Source organism: Sinocyclocheilus rhinocerous, unplaced genomic scaffold, assembly GCF_001515625.1.
Source record: "Sinocyclocheilus rhinocerous isolate Xijiao unplaced genomic scaffold, SAMN03320098_v1.1 scaffold840, whole genome shotgun sequence".
In the NCBI taxonomy this organism is placed as follows: domain Eukaryota; kingdom Metazoa; phylum Chordata; class Actinopteri; order Cypriniformes; family Cyprinidae; genus Sinocyclocheilus; species Sinocyclocheilus rhinocerous.
Window position 1 is genome coordinate 191992 of NW_015653473.1, and position 9048 is coordinate 201039.

The 9048-nt window shown below is 41.8% G+C and overlaps 1 long non-coding RNA gene across 2 annotated transcripts; it reads right to left on the reverse strand.

The window, feature by feature from the left end:
• Positions 1–1234: 1234 nt before the first annotated feature.
• Positions 1235–2300, reverse strand: LOC107716236 (uncharacterized). 2 transcript variants are annotated; one of them, XR_001637183.1, is made up of 4 exons: positions 1949–2290; positions 1678–1764; positions 1374–1492; positions 1235–1263 (listed from the first exon to the last, which is right to left on the reverse strand). It is a non-coding gene; the product is annotated as an uncharacterized LOC107716236 (long non-coding RNA). The 2 variants fall into 2 exon arrangements; XR_001637182.1 differs by lacking the exon at positions 1235–1263 and having other exon boundaries at positions 1338–1492; positions 1949–2300.
• Between the last annotated feature and the right edge of the window lie 6748 nt (positions 2301–9048).

Here is a 9048-nt window from a genome sequence, read left to right on the forward strand (position 1 = left end):
TAGAGGAAACTTGAACTTCTCGATTACGCAAACCATCTTCTTCCATGGTATAGCTAGTAATCGTAACAACGTTAGAAGTCAACACACTCCTGTCCTCACACTCTTCTTCATCTATAACTTTATCATACTTCGACTCACTGTTACACTGTGTAGTCACGTACCTCTTCAGCATGTTGATGTGGCAGGCTCGGCTTTTACGCCTTCTGTCCGGTGTGTCAATGATGTAATTTGTGTCACTCACTTTCTTTTTAATTAAGTAGGGGCCAGTAAACTTCGCCTGGAACACGGAACCAGGGGTAGATAACAAAACCAGTACAGATTCACCAGGCTGGAAAGACCTGACAACACACTTTTTGTCATAACGTGCTTTCATCTTGTCTTGTGGGGTTACAAGGTGTTGTGATGCCACTTCACGAGCGTTCTGCAATCTCTGACGGAGAGTTTGAATATAGTCAGGAATAGACATAGGTGTCGGATGTTCAGTCAGCAACTGTTCACTTAACAATTTTAGCGGCCCTCGCACAGCACGACCGAAGACAAGCTCCGCTGGACTAAACCCCAGAGACTCTTGCACTGTCTCTCTCACGGCGAACAAAAGAAAGGGAAGACCCACATCCCAATCTTTTCCAGTCTCAACACAGTAACTACGCAACATCGTTTTCAAAGTTTGGTGAAATCTCTCAATCACTCCTTGTGACTCTGGATGGTAAGCGCTGGATAACTGGTGATTTATGCCAAGCTCCTTTAACCCTCTGGGGTCCGAGGGTGTTTTGGGGCCCTGGAAAAGTTTTGACATGCCCTGACATTTGTGCTTTTTTCAGTTGCTTACAAACATTTTAATGTCTAAAGTTTAATAACACTGTAATCAGCACAAACTGGGCTACAATAATATGTGTGCAGCATGTATGTATGCGATTGTGTCTTTGAGAAAGCAACGTTTATGCGTGCTTAGTGAAAAACTAAAATTTTAAAGTCACTGAAATAAGGCCATAAAACGCATACAGAACATTTGCTCACAAGACTTTTGAGAACTGGATCTTGAAGTCTAGAGTTTTTGCTTCAAAATTATGTGAAAATCATCTTACTCATTTACAGAAAACAATATATTGATTTAAATTTTCTAAGACACTTTTTGTGTAGAAAAGGTATATGCGAGGAGGCGTGAATGATCATGCATAATGCTGTGATTCACACCTGAGAAGACAAAGGCCTGCATAATGAGCTGCATAATGAGCTGTCAGGTGTGTGACTGAGAGGGAATTGCTACAAGAAAGAATGTGAGGAAAAAAGAAATGTATATATTTTTTGTTTGTAGTTTATTTAGAATACATATAACTATCACATAAAATAACTCATGGGAGTGTGTGCATCACATGGTCTTAGCTGTGGTCCAGGTTCTTGTGCAGGCAGGAATCCCCATTTCCATGACCAAGTGGGCTGCTTTGCTTTGGCTCTCTTTGCAACAGGTTCTTTTACACTGTTATTCTCACATCTGAAATAAAAAAGCAAGCATGCTGTTTACACAAACTACATTATTAACATTATTATGATGTTCACTGATACTAGTACTAATTTATCGAAACAAAGAACACAATTACCACATAGCAAAAATAGTGTACCATACAGCAAATAAATCAAATGAAAGTAACATCTGTAAAATAGTGAATGCACACTTACTCTAAGATTCTGAATGGAGTTGAAAACTGAACGAGCGTCCCCTTACTGTGAGAGATGCAGGTGAAGGCAAGAGTGGTGTATTCGGTCCTAAAATAATTTTATAAACAATTGTAAGCATTTTTTCCCACAGTACCTTAGTATAGTATGCATACTTCATGAGAAAACAGAATGCCAATAACAAAGAAACTACATTTTAACACTATCAACCACAAATAATATTACCATATAGTCTAGGCATAATAAAAGTACAATTACTATACTGTGCACTTACACAGTATGATTTTCCAGCGAACTCAAAACTGAACGACACGTGTGCCTTTCTTGTGCAATTATGCCAGTGATGCAGCCACAGTCCTAAACGAAAATTAAAATAGTTGTTAGCAATTTCCAGAAGATGCATAGCTGATAAATAAATCGCACCACTGATAAGAAAGGACGTGCGTATATGTCTGTCGATGGATCACTTATTTACAGCTTACTTGATACATTTATACCTCAGACGATCGCGAACGCCAATGACCGATTATAAAACATTAAAAACATTTACAACAGAGCAGATATTCCCGAACAGAAGCTAAAAATAAATTATTATTGTTAAGCACGCTATAAAGATCTTCGCGAGCAGAGCCTATAGTAAAGTTTAGTCTAAACATTCTTACTCTTAACATTATAACTCATATTACTTTTTTAATTACATTATAACTCATATTACCGTTGCTGTCTATTTTATAGAACATAAAAAAAAACATCCTGGCATCGTGAGACATTAGATGCAGTGAATGAATCTTCATAATGTTTCACTTGATTATACATTTAGTCAGGAATCATGGTTTGGAAAAAGTCTAACTAGTAAAATATGTACAAGTTATGTCACAGTAACACAATAACAACTAATGCAAGTAGGCTAATAAAAAAAGACTTACTAGTGTAAATGATATTCTCCACTGGAAATCAAGCCGACGCGTTCTTCTGAGGAAAATCCAAAACTCTTTCTGTCTTATTCCTCTCAGCGCGTCTTCTTCCAGAAATGAAGTAGCCGAGATGAACTTGAAGAAAAGTCTCGCTGCTTTGTTTGCTGTGATGTGGGTGTTTACATGCGCGCATCTCATGTGGACGATTGTAATATCAAAAGCGCGATCAGCGCGTGGGCGTGATCTAATTAGAGATAATGAAGGCAGACGGCCAAGACTTGACACCGCGTTGGTTTCATACTGATTACTTTGTCACATAATATTTGTTTTTGGCATGACTTACTTCGTTTAAAAGTAGACATGTCAAGCTTTCTATAGATATATCTCTCATATGTGTGTGTCAAATATTCGCTGAGTTTCAGTTCATTTTAGTGACGCGTTTCAAACAGATATGCGCGGAGAATGATTCGCTGAGTTTCAGTTAATTTTAGTGACGCGTTTTAAACAGATATGCACAGAGAATGAGACGGCTAAAAGCACACCCTGTTTATTTTCTTAATTTTGCAAAAGCACAATGTTTTGTTGATATTGTGAGTGTACACAAATAAAAGTAGACCCTTTACAGATTTAAATGCTGTATTACTCTTATATGTACGATCACGTATGAAGGAGCATTTTAAGTTCTTTTAGCTGTTATCATTCAAATCTGCGGCGGCACCCTCGACCCCAGGAGGTTAAGATTTGGTCAAAAATTCTTGACGTGAAATTTGTGCCGCAGTCTGTCTGAATTGTCTTTGGCAAGCCAAAAGTAGAACAAAATTTAATCAGTTCTTTCACCACTGCTTTGGCTTTCAGGTTACGCAAAGGAATCACATCTGGAAAGCGTGTTGCAGCGCACATAATAGTCAATAAGTATTGATGTCCTGCCTTGGTCTTCGGCAACGGGCCGACACAGTCAATGACGGGTCGTTCAAATGGCTCACTCATGAGAGGTATTGGACTAAGCGGAGCAACAGGAACTTTTTGATTTGGCTTTCCTGCTAGTTGACAAACTTTGCAAGTTTTACAGAAGGCAGAGACAGCAGACTTTATACCAGGCCAGTAGAAAAATCTGGAAATTCGGTAGAATGTCTTTGTCACGCCCAGGTGACCGGACATTACATGTTCATGAGCCAATTTTAACACATACTTACTATAGCCGACAGGTAAAATTATTTGTCGTACCTCCTGACAATTCTCATCATCAGTGTCTGGCTTCCAACTGCGCATCAGCAATCCATCATCCCAGAAATACAGTACTCCTGAATTAGGCTTTGGCACAAGATCTGCAGCTTTAACACACTTTGTTAACGTCAAATATTCTCTCTGTGCAGTTGCTAAATGTTCTCTACTTACCTTGAAGTCGAGTTTTTGGCTCTGAACTGGAATCAGAATCAGACTCAGGGTCTATGGAGAGTGTACATTCCAGTGAAACAGATACAGGAACTAGAAACGAGTCAGCTAGATCCATCACTTCCTCAAATTTTTGTGCCTGTGCTCGAGTGACTGCGCATGCAGGAAAAACTGAAAGATACAAAGAAGCAAGGTTAGAAAACTCTTTCACAACTGGGGTATGCGTCACAATTGGGGTAGGGAAGACTTCACCACCTGCTAAATCATTCCCTATGATTAAATCTATACCTTCCACAGGTAACAGTTTACGAACACCCAGCTTAACAGGTCCACTGACCAGATCTGACTTCAACTGAACCATATGCAGAGGTACATTAACACAGTTCATTTCAATACATCGAACTAGTAAATCGCAACCAGTGTAGGTCACATCAGAAAATGGTAAGCTACTCTCCTGAATAAAGGATTGTGCAGCTCCAGTGTCTCGAAGCATAACCACTGGCTTAAAGTCAGCAGTAACACAGAAACCATGCCCTCTAAAAGAAACGGCTGGTAACTTTCTACGTCAGCTGTGCTTAACTTTGGCAGAGACTGCGCAAGTGCTACACTCTTAGGTTTCGAATTCTTTTGCTTCCACAATTGACAATCTGCAATCAGATGTTCAGGGCTCAGACAGTAGAAACGTTCTCGTTTCTCATTATTGGCAAATTTAGTGTTACGCGAACTTTTGGAAAAGTTTTCCGCTCTAGCAGAGCGCGTTACGCGAGGCGTCACGTTCGGCAAATCGACTAAATCCGACACAAATTTTGACTGTCGCACTGCGGGAAAACCGTAAGATGTGTCAAAACAAACTCGTCAGACAAAACAGCAGCGTTAGATAAGGAAGCCACTTTTTGTTCATTCAAATGAACTACCAAATTCTCCGGCGCACACAATTCTAAAAGTCTTCTAGCAAAACTCCTGTAGCTGCTCAAGGGTTGTTATCTTGTTAGAAAGACACCACTTATCAAAGAGAATTCTCTTCTCCCTTGCGAACTCTACGAATGTCGCTGAAATTTCATCAGGAACAAGCTCATACACATGCAAAACCGCTGCTTTAATGGTATCATACTCAAGTGACGACTCAATTGGCAGGGCCGAACAAACTTCCTGTGCCTTTCCCATAAGACTGCACTGTAACAATATGGCCCACATATCTTTTGGCCATCCTAACTTCCCTGCAACTCTTTCAAACGCAACAAAATAAGCATCCACTTCTGCTTCTCTGAACGTCGGTACAAGTTTAATATACCTACTAGGATCAAACGGAATACCAGAAGATGCATGACTAGGAACTCCAGCCAAAGGACTAGCTAACGCTGATATAGGAGAAGAAATTGATGATATTTTAGTACGTGGTAGTGGAACTGCTTGCGCAGCTACACGCTGAGCTTCTAAAGCAAGCTTTTGTAACTTAATATCTCTGTCAGCCTCCACTTCAATTGTTTTCAATTTAATAATTTGGGCTTCACATTCCTGTTTCTTTATTTCTAGGTCCAGCTCTTTTAACCTCACCGCTAATCTAGGGTCCTGAAAAAACATAGTGTCAGTATCTAATGGATCTACACTACCCATCTCTTTACTTATTGTATTTTCAAGTCGATCTGCCCCTTCACTGTCGTCGCTTGGGCTTGGTAAAATTCTCTCATTTACTAACTTGTCATATAGTTCTTCCTTAATGACCTGTTTAGTAGCCTCTCTGGGAACATTAATCCTAAAGAAATCTGCGATCATCGAAAGATCGCTCTTTCTACAGCGATTAAATACCTCCCTAGTTGGTGCCAGTGTGAATGAGATCAAATCAAATTCCATTTTAACTTCTACTGCTTCTACTCCCCCGAAGAAAACAGCCAGCAATCAAAAAAAAAAAAGTCGATTTTCTTACCAAAGCTGCGTTGCGTACGACCAAATCGTTCCTTCAGAAAAGAAGTGCATATAACTGTCACGGGGCACACGAGAAGAAAAATTACAATTCTGTACGAGAATATTGATGAACAAAGCAATCTCTGATTCGTCGGGAAAAAAAAAAAATACGCCTTCAATTATTATTTCGTGAGGACAACCCCCAATTTGTCATTCTAAAGACGAACGAGCACCCAATTCATCAACAAAGACAAACCCAGAAGCTAACGAACTCCTATTTTGTCATTTCAAAGATGGACAAATCCTCATTTCATTGGCACAGATAAACGAAAGAAAAACAAAAAAAACAGACGAACCCTTATTTCGTCAACACAAAGACGGACGAGCCCCCATTTGTTACAAACCAGTCTTTAGTCTAGGGGTCACAGAGTGGAAGTAACAAAGGTAAAACGGATGTTTAAATAAATAAACAAGCGATGAGGAGACTCCTTTTCCTCTATCCCAGCTTCTATCACTTTCACTACAGACATTATTAATAAAGGTTCACCACTAAACCCCTCTGTGTAACACTGTTCCACAAAAGCAAACCCGAATGCCTGAAATACATTTAAGAGTTTTTATTAAGGGTTTAGAAATAAACCCGAAAATAATACCAACATGTAGCAAATATACAAATGTATTGACTACTAAACAACTTAAATAACCAAAGCGTCGGGAGAGAGCAAAGGCCAAAATAACAAACAAAATAACTTCCCTGACAACAGAAAACAAAATTAAAGACAACAATCTTACCTCTCTCCCTAACTAAAGTAAAAACAGGAGAAAAAAAGTGAAGTAGGGGATAAACCCAAATAAGTCGGCGCCCATCTCCCTACATGGTTTTATAGAGTTAGACTCACGCCGAGCCTCCACAGTAACGTCGATGTACCCACACATTAGGTTTACATTTCACAGTTTGCTTAATAGCAAAAAGAAAACACAATCACGTCGCTGGGATAGCGGATAAGAGATTCCTCCTCAGCAATGCTTCTCTCCCGCTTTATATCTGCTGATCGCTGTAGAACAGGGAAAACCACGCCGCAGCTAATTGTTGTCAGCTGCGGATGACTTGGAGCGCTGCGTAGCAGAGAGAGAGAGAGAAAAGGAGGGGAGAAAAACACGTAACCATATCCCAACATACATGAATACGTCACGGGACGTCACAAATATGTCCATGAATAAATCTCTGACAGAGACTATCAGCCAATAGTTAGTAAGCATGCTGACATCATCCATAGAAACGAGGTCAAGCCCGCCCTTACTCTTAGCTCAAGACTTCTCTCCATTCCTTAGTAAAAGTTTGACTCAGCAGCTTTGTGAATAGGTTTTAATAGAAAACTCTTAGCTAAAATCTTTGACTGCTTTTTAGGAGAACTCTTAGTGGTAAGATAAAATGTTTTGTGAATACGGGCCCATATGCTTTGGATTCCGTATCAAAGTAGGGCGAACCCCAGTATTTGGAAGTGGTCGACAGCGAAACTGCTACCTGTACCCTTTTGAAAGGGTGTTTATCAGCCATGCATCTGCTGTTATTGCCTCCCAACACTTCAAGTGTTGAGGAAGGAAACAGCCCACTGCCGACTGTGAATGACACTGAAGAGCCCCAGGGCTGGTAGTAGGCTGCGCTCTGGATGTGGAATTGCGTCTGGATGAAACATTAAATCGGGAGGCTGCTCTGGACTGGCGTGACAGTGCCAACACCTCCTGCATTCTGCCAGTACTACGCTGTTGATGATGAGGATAATGACCTCTATGGGAATAGTAAAAATACTGTGCAGGATGCCTAAAGGTAGTTTGTCACCTTAAATGCTTCAAACGCATTTCAGACACAAGAAGACATCTGTCTCATACTTCCTGAGCCTGTGCACCAAACACCTGTCCCAGAACTAGGGGAAGTTGGTGCAAAATGTTCTTACCAGATTTCGGCAATGGAGTCTGGGCTAGCCACACCTGTTTCCTTAGCTGTGTCAGAAGACCCAGAGATCTGTCACATTTTGACGCAGCTGCTCCAACGGTTTGGAGTGAAGCTTGTAGTATTTCAGCACATCCTGAATTATCTGATGAAGGTAGTGAAGCATTGAGTGCCAATAGCAACTGCGCCAATGTATTTGAGATGCATCCACCATTCGCCACAGCACTGTACATCTTATGCACAAGTGTATCAGTCCTTTTATATTCTGGCTGTGGGCAGCGCAGCTCAGAACGCAGCACCTAACCAGCCTGCACAGCAAGTGATGCCAATACAGTTTCTCCCGGTGGCATTGAATCCAAGCCAACTGACCCTGCATCTGCTATACTAGACAGCATACGCGTTGCCTTATCAGGCCGCATGGTCAATGCACTCTTGAAACCAAATGATAATTCTCTAAGGAAGTCACCACATTGTGGGACAACTAAATCATTAGCCTGACCAGAAGCATGGCAAAACAGATTAGGAGCCTGATTAGTTGTACTAGGTGGAGCATCAAGGTTGAGTTTTGCCAAAGCCAACTTTAATTTAACATGCAAATCCTTTGCATGGTAATCAGATGACTCGAGTCTAAGGGATATCATCCTGATCCACCACTTAGCATAAGCTTCTCTGGCCGGAGGCCTCGGCCTCAGCGCATCGCAGAGGAAACATGTAATTAGAGGGTGTCTTCCCACTGAATGGCCACCGAGAGGGGCGTGGTAGGCCGCAATGGCCGCCACGAAGACCTCTAGGGTGGAGTGGGTCAACCCTGCAGATAAAAAGGCCTGCAGGAACTCCAGAACAGTACTAAACGGGCAGTTAGCTGGGTCGGGCTGGCGGTCTCCGCAGAAATACAGTTTCCTCATAGAGGGAGCTCTGGATGGAGGATAGTCTCAACAACCTCGGTTGAGGGACCGGAAGTCATGAGTTGTGCCTCCTCAGAGGCCACACCCACAGCTTCCACAGCTCCGGGCGGGGGCGCGCCCTCCGCCTGTGAGAGGAGATCTCTCCTGACGGGAATCTCCCCTAGAGCGCCGTCGAGCAGAGAAATCAGGCCTGAGACCCAACTCGGCCCGGCCAGAACGGGGATACTAACAACAGACGGGTCCCATCCCGGCGCACTCTCTCCAGAACTCCCGGGAGCAGAAAAATCGGAGGAAAGGCGTACAGACGAAG